The sequence below is a fragment of the Oryctolagus cuniculus genome, chromosome 13 (genome assembly GCF_051225735.1).
Source record: "Oryctolagus cuniculus isolate XC-2025 breed Fujian yellow rabbit chromosome 13, ASM5122573v1, whole genome shotgun sequence".
Classification (NCBI taxonomy): Eukaryota; Metazoa; Chordata; class Mammalia; order Lagomorpha; family Leporidae; genus Oryctolagus; species Oryctolagus cuniculus.
The window spans coordinates 22,026,544-22,038,683 of NC_142879.1; positions in this window are offsets into that span (position 1 = coordinate 22,026,544).

The following is a 12,140-nucleotide window of genomic DNA, read 5'->3' on the forward strand; positions in this document are numbered from 1 at the left end:
TCTCATTGGTTAAATACTTACCATGTGCTAGATACACACATTATTTAATCCTTAAACTAGTCCTGTGAGCTAGGTGGGATCATCACCAGTTTGCAAGGGATAATGTGCTCAGAGACGGTCGGTGATTTGTGTAAGGTTTTACAGCTCATGGAGAGCAGAACCAAGGTTTGAATGCAGGCGACTGATAGCTGGCCGGACACTTGCCCACCCTACTGCCTGCTTTCCCAGCACTGGCGTCTCTTATTCAGAAGCATAGGAGAAACACCTAACGAGCATGTGGGAGGATTCTGACCCGGACCTTCGAGAGCCTGGACAAGTGACACAACCACCTTTATTTAGTCTTTGCACCTGCAGACCAGGCTTGCCTTCCTCCCACACTGCGTAGGCAGGAGGCCTAAACAAGACTGTCACAGCTGATTTATGGAAAGACCTGAGACATGCTGCACGTGTCGTCTCACCGAATTTACCCAGGAGCGTGACGAGATGGCGACCTTGGCATTCTCATTTTACAGACGAGAAACTGCAGACCGGAGGGTAGAGCCTTGTTCTAACATGAGTGCAGGTGGGCAAACTGGAGAACCGTGCTGTTAGTCCCTGGTGACACTGGCTGGCTGGAAAGCCCACCGCAGAGAGAACACTTGACCAGTAGCAGTCCTGGTTAGAGCGCAGGAAGTGTGAACCATCAGCTTCCTGGTGTGATGCGTCTCTATGACAACTGCTTGGAGTTTTGTCTTCCCAAGGGTCTAAACCTTGTCCCCTCAGCAGGCAGTATGCCACTTCCTTTGGAGATCACTAGATAAGCATGCTAAACCTCGGACTGACCTAGCTGCTCGGGTGACTATGGTGGTGACACCGGGGGTAGGTCACTCCTCCTTTCTCGGCCTCAGTTGAGAGATCTCAACAAGCAGACAATGGCCAGACTGCAAATAAGGATAGAACTCTGACCCCCAGTCTGCAACAACCAGCCCAGGTGCCCAGCCCACTCTCTACAGCCTACTGACTTGAAGGCCACCACTATCTGCTACGAACCCTGTAGCAATTGGCCCCAGATGGCCAAGACCCAAGACAGGATCAATAATTGGCAGGCTCTCCAGTATTTGTCCTTGCTTCAGCTTAGGACCAACCAGAGAAAGCTGTGTATGTGCCTCTAACCAATCACCTAGGATGTCCCTCCTCTAGTTAGCCCAGCACACCTCCCCAGGCCAACACCTCCCTTCAGGGTGTACCTGGAACTTTCGCTTTTCCCACTAAAAAGCTTTCCCACTCCCCTGCCTTCCAAAATGCAGGTGATGGAGGCTGACTTCCTTGTTACAGCAAGCTCTGCACACAATAGCCTTTCTCTGCTTGCATTGGGTTGGTCTCCGCTTCTTTCCACACTGCATTTGTAATGAAAGGATGGGTGATTCTGGATTCTAGAGGCCAGATGTGCTCCACTGACTCAGGGCTCCAGATGTAGCTGTTGCCATCACTGCCTTCAGAAAGGAGTCGGCCTCGTTCCTGTATCACCGACCTTGAATCAGAGCTTAGGTGAGTGCATCTGATTGGGCAGGCCTAGCTGAGCCAAGCTCTGGCTGCCAGGGAGGCTGGACAAGCCTTCCGTCTGATGGGAGATGAGATCTTTCTCGGAATGAGATCCAAGTGTGGGTGACATGAAAGAACAGAAAAAAATTCATTCTATTTCTCACTTTCCTACATTGCAGTTGTGAAACACGAGGATTAGAACAGGTGATTCTGGATTCTAGAAACCGGATGTGCAACCAACATTGGATTCAGACTTTGAGGTGAGTGCATCTGATGGGGATTTTCCCAAATTCCCTACTTTGGTGGATCCAGGCCTTTCCCAACATTGTCCTTTGTAACTGTGGTTGCCGTCCGTCTCCGTGTATAGGGAGGGCAAAGGGACAATTCTCCCACCAGATGCTTATGTTCCTGAGCCACATGACTGTGTTTCGTTCAGCTTTTAGCTTTCTCCACCCCACTTCGTCTCAGCTCAGTAAAACACTTTGTCAATAACAAAGAACTGAATTCAAGAGTAAGAGAATGGGCCGGCGCCGCGGCTCACTAGGCTAATCCTCCGCCTTGCGGCGCTGGCACACCGGGTTCTAGTCCTGGTCAGGGCGCTGGATTCTGTCCCGGTTGCCCCTCTTCCAGGCCAGCTCTCTGCTGTGGCCAGGGAGTGCAGTGGAGGATGGCCCAAGTGCTTGGGCCCTGCACCCCATGGGAGACCAGGATAAGTACCTGGCTCCTGCCATTGGATCAGCGCACCGTGCTGGCCGCGGCGGTCATTGAAGGGTGAACCAACGGCAAAAGGAAGACCTTTCTCTTTGTCTCTCTCTCTCACTGTCTACTCGGCCTGTCAAAAAAAAAAAAAAAAAAAAAAAGAGTAAGAGAATGTAAAGTGTTTAAAGAAAAAAATATTTAGGGGCCGGTGCTGTGGTGCAGCAGGTTAACACCTTGGCCTGAAGCGCTGGCATCCCATATGGGCTCCGGTTGGAGATCCGGTTGCTCCACTTTCAATCCAGCTCTCAGCTATGGCCTGGGAAAGCAGTAGAAGATGGCCCAAGTGCTTGGGCCCAGCACCTGTGTGGGAGACCCGGAGAAAGCTCCTGGCTCCTAGCTTCAGATTGGCTCAGCTCTGGCCGTTGTGGCATCTGGGGAGTGAACCATCGGATGGAAGACCTCTCTCTCTCTCTCTTTCTCTCTCTGCCTCTCTCCTCTCTGTGTAACTCTGACTTTCAAATAAATAAAAAAATCTTTTAAAAAATTTAAAAGTTAAATTGCTTTGTGTTCGTAAGTGGTCCCTAGCTAAGTTTCCCATGAGTCAGCAACATTTGATCTAGGTCACTCACCCTGTTTTGCAGACTGGGCCTTGCTTATAGGAGGTAGTACAATAAATGGTAAAAGGGGCTGGGTGTTTGGCCTAGTGCTTAAGAAACTTGCATCCCATATTGGGGCGCCTGGGTTCAAATCCCAGCTCTGTTCCCAATTCCAGCTTCCTACTGGTGTGCACCTGGGAGGCACAGATGGGGAGGGTTAAGTGGTTGGCCCTCTGCCACCCACATGGGAGGCCCAGGTTGAGTTCCTGGTCCAGCCCTGGTTGTTTTGGGGGAAGGAGAGAACCGGCAGATGGGAGGTCTGTCTATCTCTCAAAAAAACCAATATAATAAAAACAGATTTTGAAATTATAAAAAAATGAACACAACCACTCCTAAATTTCACTGGAAGGTTGGGAGGACAAAAGGTGACATGTGCCAGTTCGGCCCAACTTTGTTAGCTCAGTGAGTCAATCACCTAACAGGAAGAGGGTAGGACACAGAGGCCTGGAGGCAGGAAGCTGCAGACTGCAAGAGTGCTCACGCCCTTCAGGACACATTCTTAGTTTTACCAAATATTAGATCACAGAGAACCCGTAGCTTATTTTAGATGGTGACTGCAGACAGAGAGGGAAAGGGGTTGGAAAAGTTGGCACAGTAAATTACGGCTGAGTTGGCATTGACATTCAGGTCCCTGCACATCCAGGAACACTGATCTTCAGTCTGGTTCAAGGAGAGAGATCAGAAGTGGAAAATGTGTTGATTTCTAGATGACACACTTGTTTACACAGAAGCAGTCAATGGAATCTATAGGAAGCTTCCAGGACTAAGAGAGTTTAGTGGGGCTGCAGAATACAAGATCAATATACAAAGTCAAGTCTATTTCCATAAGCCAGCAATGCACTACTGGGACTTGACTTTTTAAATTGTTAATTGTAACAGCATTAAAAAGGTTGAAATACATGGAGGTAAACTAGAGAAAAAAGACTTCACATATCTCTTTACTGAAAATTGCAAACTATTGCTGGGGGAAATTAAAGATGATCTAAGTGGAGATTTCTACTGTATTATGGGTTAAAACACCCAGTATTATTAAGATGTCAATTCTCCCCAATTCAATGCAATCACAAGCAAAATTCCTTAGGTAGAAGTTGATAAACTAATTTTAAAAGTTTGTATGAAAATAAAATGCATCTTAAATAGCCAAAGCAATTTTGAGAAAAGGAAAAATACAATGGATTAATACTATTCGATTTCCAATTTATATAAATCTATGGCAATTAGGACCGTGTAATATTGGTGGAAAAATAAACAAACGAATTGATGGAACAGAACAGAAACTTCACAAAGGAGCTCACCTGTAAAATGTGTAAATGAAGTTTGACAAAGATACAAAGGCAACTCATTGGAGATAGAAATAATCTTTTCAAGAAATGGTGCTTTAATAATTGGATATTCAGGCCGGCGCCGCGGCTCACTAGGCTAATCCTCCGCCTTGTGGCGCCAGCACACCGGGTTCTAGTCCCGGTTGGGGCACCGGATTCTGTCCCGGTTGCCCCTCTTCCAGGCCAGTGCTCGGCTGTGGCCAGGGAGTGCAGTGCAGGATGGCCCAGGTACCTGGGCCCTGCACCCCATGGGAGACCAGGAGAAGCACCTGGCTCCTGCCATCGGATCAGTGCGGTGCGCCGGCCGCAGCACACCGACCGCGGCGGCCATTGGAGGGTGAACCAACGGCAAACGAAGACCTTTCTCTCTGTCTCTCTCTCTCTCACTGTCCACTCTGCCTGTAAAAAAAAAAAAAAAAAATCTCTCTCTCTCTGCTTCTTTTTCTCTCTGTGTGTAACTCTGACTTTCAAATAAATAAATAAATATTTAAAAAATAAAAAAAATTGGATATTCATACCAAAAAAAAGAGCTTGGGCTTATACCTTACTCCATAATTAAAACCTAACTAAAAGTTGAGCTTAAATCCCAATGTACACCCTACAACCATAAAACTCAATGACGTAAAGAACTGCTCCTCAAAAGATAACCAAAAGAGGGCCAGTGCCGTGGTTCACTTGGTTAATCCTCCGCATGCGGTGCTGGCATCCCATATGGGTGTAGGGTTCTAGTCCCTGTTGCTCCTCTTCCAGTCCAGCTCTCTGCTGTGGCCCGGAAGGCAATGGAGGATGGCCCAAGTGCTTGGGCCCTGCACCTGCATGGGAGACCAGGAAGAAGCACCTGGCTCCTGGCTTCGGATTGGTGTAGTTCTGGCTGTAGCGGTCATTTGGGGGGTGAACCACCGGATGGAAGACCTTTCTCTCTCTCTCTCACTGTCTAGCTCTATCAAATAATAATAATAAAAAGATACCCAGGGCCGGCGCCGCGGCTCACTAGGCTAATCCTCCGCCTAGCGGCGCCGGCACACCGGGTTCTAGTCCCGGTTGGGGCGCCGGATTCTGTCCCGGTTGCCCCTCTTCCAGGCCAGCCCTCTGCTGTGGCCAGGGAGTGCAGTGGAGGATGGCCCAGGTGCTTGGGTCCTGCACCCCATGGGAGACCAGGAAAAGCACCTGGCTCCTGGCTCCTGCCATCAGATCAGCGCGGTGCGCCGGCCACGGCGGCCATTGGAGGGTGAACCAACGGCAAATGAAGACCTTTCTCTCTGTCTCTCTCTCTCTCACTGTCTACTCTGCCTGTCAAAAAACAAACAAACAAACAAACAAACAAAAAGATACCCAAAAGAATGAACTTGGCATGAGAGAGATACTTGTAAATCCTCCTTATGATAGAGTTCACGTGTCCAGAAAACGGAAAGAATGCTCAAAACTCACCTAACAGGTGAGTTAATTACAATTAAAATAAAACAATGCAATCCTTAAAAATGGGCAAAAGACTTGAACAGACACCAAAGAAGATTAATATATGCCAAGGGTAAAAAATCTCAGTATCGTTTGTCATTGCATAGATGTGAATCAAAGCCACAGGAAATCTTACCTCAGATCTCTTAGAACAGCTAGAGTTGAAAACTGGCCATACCAAGAAACAATCAGGAAAAAAAAAAAAACTACTTCCAAATGACTCTGAGGTTGACAGTTGTCTTTTTTGGGGGGTGAGGGAAGTGGGGCAACAAACAATGAAAACAAACTACCGAACGGGAATTCTATAATCGGAGAAAATATTCTTCATAAATAAATGACGGCCAATACAGATTGTGCTCCCTGTCTAAATCTCAACTGGTTTCTGTGCAGAGATGGCTAAGCTGATCTATCAATGGTCAGGATTTTCCAAGAAGCAGAACCACAAGTATATATGGATTACAAGGCCAAGAATCCCCTAGATCTGCAGCTGGCCAGCTGGGAAACCTCAGAGCCAGTGACATGGTTCTGTTCCAACTATGAAGGCCTGAGGACCTGGGGAGCCAGTTCTCTGACTTCCAGTCCAATTCCAAGTGTGAAGGCAAGAGAAAAGCAGTGTCCCAGGTTAAGGAGGTTCCGACAGGAATTCTCCCTACTCAGCCTTTTTACTCTGCACTGGCTGAGGCTCACCCACAGTCGGGAGGGCAGCCTGTCTTGTCAGTCTACTGATCCAAATGTTAACGTCATCCAGAAACACTCTCTCAGACACACCCGGAGTCATGTCTAACCAAATTTCTGTGTAGCCTGTGGCTCAGAAAAGTTGACTCATAAAATTAAGCACCATATGATCCTAGATTTATATAGAAATTCAGGGGATTGCAGAAAAGCCTAAATAAATTTGAAAAGGATAAACGAAGTCGAGGACTCTTACTTCTCGATTTCAAACCTCCTCCAAAGCTGCAGGAACTAAGAGCGTCTGGTACAGGTGAGTAATCCGGCATGGAGAATTCCGAAAGAAGTGAATGGTCATTTGATTTTCCACAAAGGTGCGATGATGATGGCCATTCCAGCAAGCGGTGCTGGTGCTGGGACAGCTGCGTATCCACATGCAAAAGAATTAGGTTGGACACCTATTAACATAACAAAAATTAATTCAAAATGGGTGAATGTCGTAAAAGTAAGAGCTAGAACTATAAAATTTATAAAAGAAGATAGTAAATCTTCCTGGCCTTGGATTAGGCAAGAGTTTCTTAGACATGATACTGAAAGAACAAACACACACAAAAAATGAACAAGTTGGACCTCATCAAAATTAAAAACTGTTTTGTTCTAAAGAAAATGAAAAAAAAACAACATAGAATAGAAATAGCATATCAGATAAGGAACTTGGTATCCAGCGTGTCTAAAGAACTCCTAAAATTCAATGCTAAAAACATAACCCAGACGGAATAGACATTTCACCAGAAAAGATGTAGGAATAGCCAACAAACACCTGGAAACATGACAAATATGCTTAGTCATTAAGGAAGTCCAAATCAAAATCACCGTGCAATAGCCATAAACATTCACTGGAATGGAAAAAATAAAGAAGGATAGAAGATGATAAGTGTTAATGAGGATGTGAGGAAGCTGGAGCCCTCACGTATAGCTGTGGAATTGGAAAATGGCGCAGGAACTTTGGAGGACAGTGTGGTAATCCTTAAAATGTTTACCATAGTTACCACATGACGTGGCAATTTCACTCCTAGGAATTGAAAAAGAACTGAAGACCATGCCCAGACAAAAATTTGCATGTGAACATCATTGCAGTGTTATTCATAATCGTCAAAGAGTGAAAACAATGCAAATATCCATCAGTTGATAAAGTGGATGAACAAAATGTGGTCTGTGCATCCAAAGAACCAGAACTCGGCACCTGAAAGAATGAAGTGCTGACGTGTGCTACATGCAGGCACTTAGAAAACAGGATGCTAAGTGAAAGGAGACACCACAGAGACTCACATGCTGTCTGGGTGAACTTCTAGAAAACGTCTGTGGTGTGATTCCACTGATAGGAAACTTTCAGACCAGACAAAGCCATCGGGATAGAAAGGAAACCAGAGGAAAGTGTCCAGGGACCACGGACAGCGGGGAGTGACTGTGAACAGGTACCAAGTGTCTTTTCAGGATGACGGAAATGTCCTGAAATCAGTTAGTGGTGCTGGTTGCACAACTCTGAGAATATGTTGAAAAACACCGAGCTGTGTACTTTGAAAGGGTTCATTTTATGGAATGTGGATTCTCTCTCATTAAGCTAGTATTAAAAATGAAGATAGAATAAAAACACTTGCAGATGTCAAACATCAGGGGGAAGCAGAAATAGTCATTTAATGCATCATGATTTTAGAACAAAACGACTTGGCTCGTTAGGAAGTGAGGCCGTTTTCATTTAACTTTATTAACATTGTTAATCAAAAAGAAAGCCGGCTCAGTGAGTTCTGGTCCTGAAATTTCACATCATATCCTCGTATGACTTGTTTTGGGGCCAAAGTCTTCCCATTTTAAAGCAGCTTTGTAGGAAAGAGGCTGATAAAAACTGGGATTCACCACAGTGTATTTTGTTTCTAACAGGGGGTATTGTTAGGGACACTTTATCAGATAATTGTCCTTTTCAAAATCATACAGTTGGGGCCAGCGCAGTGGCGCAGTAGGTTAATCCTCTGCCTGCAGTGCTGGCATCCTATATGGGTGCTGGTTCGAGTCCCAGCTGCTCCTCTTCTGATCCAGCTCTCTGCTATGGCCTGGGAAAGCAGTAGAAGATGGCCCAAGTCCTTGGGCCCCTGCACCTCCTGTGTGGGAGACCCGGAGGAAGCACCTGGCTCCTGGCTTTGGGTAGGCATAGCTCCGGCCATTGCAGCCATTGGGGAGTGAACCAGTGGATGGAAGACCTCTGTTTCTCTCTGTCTCTCCTTCTCTCTGTGTGTAACTCGGACTTTCAAATAAATAAAAAAATATTTAAAATGAGAGAGAGAGAGAGAGAGAGAGAGAGAGAGAGAAAATATAGGGCAAACACACAAAAGAGTGCTTGACACAATAGTAAGTACTAGAAGGGGGTTGCTATTAAAATGCTGCTAATATCACGGTCACGGCTCTGTCTCCAGGCTTCCTGGACTTGGGGTTGGAGACCCGGGCTCAGTTCTTGGTAGTTCTATTTTCTAGCTGTCTGAGCTTAGGCAAATCACTGTGCTTCTCTCTCTCTCTTTTTTTTTTTTTCATCCATGAAATCAAGATACCGATATCAGTATCTGGTCTACCTAGCTCAGGGTTTTTGCGTGTACCACATCGCTGAAGTGCTTTGTCATGCATAACACCATGGGCTGGCTTCTTGGATGAGAGTGGAGACTTAACCTCTCTATTCATTCCTTGCCTCCACTCGCCCAAACCAAGCCAGGGGAAGGAGCCAATGTCTCTCTCCATAAATGCTTACTTGCCTCCATTGAATTACACTGGTTTGAAGAACGTTCTGGAGAAAAGCCTTGAGCTCTGTTCACACCTGGGGCTCAGACAATCATAAATGCCGGTGATGGACCGGCGCATTGAGAAGCTGGATTGCAAGGGGGTTGATGGCAGCCCATGCCCCTCCAAGGTTTACCTTGAGAAAGGATGGAGTCTGGCATGGCAGACTGGGCTTGGTACCACCGTTGAGAGTGGTGAAATCAGGTCTCATGCCACCAGAAGCGCTCCCAAACCACCCACTCTGGAGGTACGTGGGCATCCTAGGGCATGTGTACATTGAGAATGCTGACCCGAACCCTAGAAAGCTCTGGGCCCACATAGCCTATTGCGGGGAATGTGGCAGTTCTTGGCAGTTCTTGGCAGGAGCCAGTTGGCACTGAGAAGCAGGAGAGGATGGTCCCATACTCAGCGGTCGCATGGGCAGCAGGCAGAGGTTGTACTGGCTGCCCTGTCCAGTCCTGGAGGCCAGTGTGCTCAGGAACTTAAGAGAAAGACGCCACCGGGAATGTTCACAATCCTGCAGGGAGGGGAATTCTGCAAGAGCCTGCTTTGTCTCCAGGGCAGCTGGGACCACAGAACCCCAAAACCTTCCAGCTCTAAGGTTTTAGTCATAGGCTACAGAAACATGGGCATTGAGGTTATGCCTCAAAACTGTTTTTAAAGAATATTTTGTGCTGGGCAAACAGAATTCACTCAACCAGAATGAAGCAAGAGCCACTTTCTGGAGGGGCCAGCTCTCTGCCGTGGGAAGACGGAAGGTGACTTTGCAAGGCAGGAAATACTCCTGCGATGAAAAGGATGCACTCGGTGAAGTCATGAGTCACGGCTTTTCCCAGGAGGATATTTTTCAGAAATTGAAGGCAGAGCCTGAATGGGGAGAGCCTCACCCACCCTTGCTGGAAGCGGCTTCTGGGCTTCCGCATTCCTTTGACTTTTGGTGATTCCCTGGGTCTCATCACCGAGCCCCGGGCAAAGGCTGCCGATGAGGAGCCAAACGGAAAAGCGGATCTGGTGGAAGCACCCAGGTCATCTATCTCCATTTCAGGCATCTCTGTAAGTCTTTGCAGGAACACAGGCCTGTTTCTCGGGCAGGCTCAGATCTGCCACGCCTTCACTTGCCTTTCCCAGCCAGTTGTAGAATCCACGTAGGAGGTGCGAGTGTGATGATGTGAATGTGTGTGGTGTGGGCGTGTGGTGTGAGTAGTGTGTGTGTAGGTGGTATGGACGTGTCTACTCTATGTGGTGAGTGAGTGTGTGGTGTAGGTGTGTATGTAGTGTGAGTGTGCATGGTTGGGTGTGTGTGGTGTGAGTGTATGTGGTGTGTATGTGTGGCATAGACGTGTATGTTGTAAGTGGTGTGTGTGTGTGGTATAGGTGTATATGCGGTGTGTGTGTGGTATAGGTATGTATGTGGTGTGAGTGTGCATGGTGTAGGTGTGTGTGTGTGATATGAGTGGTGTGTGTGTATGTAGTGTAGACCTGTATGTTGTATGTGGGGTGTGTGTGTGGTGTAGGTGTATATGTAGTGTGAATGTGCATGGTGTGTGTGTGTAGTATGTGTATGGTGTGTGTGTATGTAGTACAGATGCATATGTTGTATGTGCTCTGTGTGTGGTATAGGTGTGTATGTAGTGTGAGTATGCATGGTGTGTGTGTGTGTGAGTGGTATGTGTGTATGTAGCATAGACCTGTATGTTGTATGTGCTGTGTATGTGGTAAAGGTGCAAATGTAGTGTGAGTGTGCATGGTGTGTGTGATATGCGTGGTGTGTGTGTATGTAGTATAGATGTGTATGTTGTATGTGGTGTGTGTGTGTGGTATAGGTGTATATGTAGTATTAGTGTGCATGGTGTGTGTGTGTGAGTGGTGTGTGTATGTAGCATAAACCTGTATGGTGTGTGTGGAAAAGTGTATATGTAGTGTGAGTGTGCATGGTTGTGTGTGTGTGAGTGGTGTGTGTATGTGGTATAGATGTGTATGTTGTACATGCTGTGTGTGTGGTATAGGTGTGTAAGTAGTGTGAGTGTGCATGGTGTGTGTGGTGTGAGTGGTGTGAATGGTGTGTGTGTGTGTGTGTGTGTGTAGCATAGACCTGTATGTTGTATGGGCTGTGTGTGTGGTATAGGTGCATATGTAGTGTGAGTGTGCATGGTGTGTGTGTGGTGTGTGTGGTGTGAGTGGTGTGTGTGTGTGGTGTAGGTGTGTATGTGCTAGGGTGTTTTGTGGTGTGTACGGCAGTTGTGTATTCTACACATATACTGGCGTCCTGGGCTCTTGGAAGTCCAAGGGCCTCTGCTTCACCCCCCAGAGCAGTGGGCCCTCCTCTACCGACGGGCTTCAAGGCTTCGGCCGTCCTCCATACTGGAGCTGCTGCCCACACAGGTCCCTGAGAGAACTGCCGGCCGCTGCCAGTCCCACCCTGCTCTACGCTGCCCTCGCCGTGTGGAGCGCGGAGTAAGTGATGCACACAAGCAGCAGGTGGTCCTTTCCATGAAGATGGAGCTGAGGACTCCACGTGACTCAGATGGGCTGTCCAGAAGCGCGCAGACAGAGTGGGCCAGCTCGGCTTCGCGGCGGAGACACCTGCGTCCCAGCTCCTGTCTCTGGCTCCTGCCTGCAGCTCCTGGCTGGTGCAGACCCCGGGAGGCAGTGGTGACGGCTCAAGGAATTGGGCTCCTGCCACCCACGTGGGAGACCTGGGTTTGTGTTCCCAGCTCTCAGTCCCAGACGTGGCGGGCATTTGGGGAGTGACCTGTCTATCTCTGCCTCTCAAATAAGTAGACAACGTAAATGTTTACATTGTAAAAATTACTAAAAACATATAGAATCACCGCTTTGTCTATGGCAGAATCCAAATACATTGTCTCAGCAATCTATAGCATTGTTTACAGTAGTCAAAATTCCTTTGTCTATAGCAGAGCATGAATTCATTTTAAAGAACATCATGGCCAGCACCACGGCTCACTAGGCTAATCCTCCACCTGTGGCTTTGGCA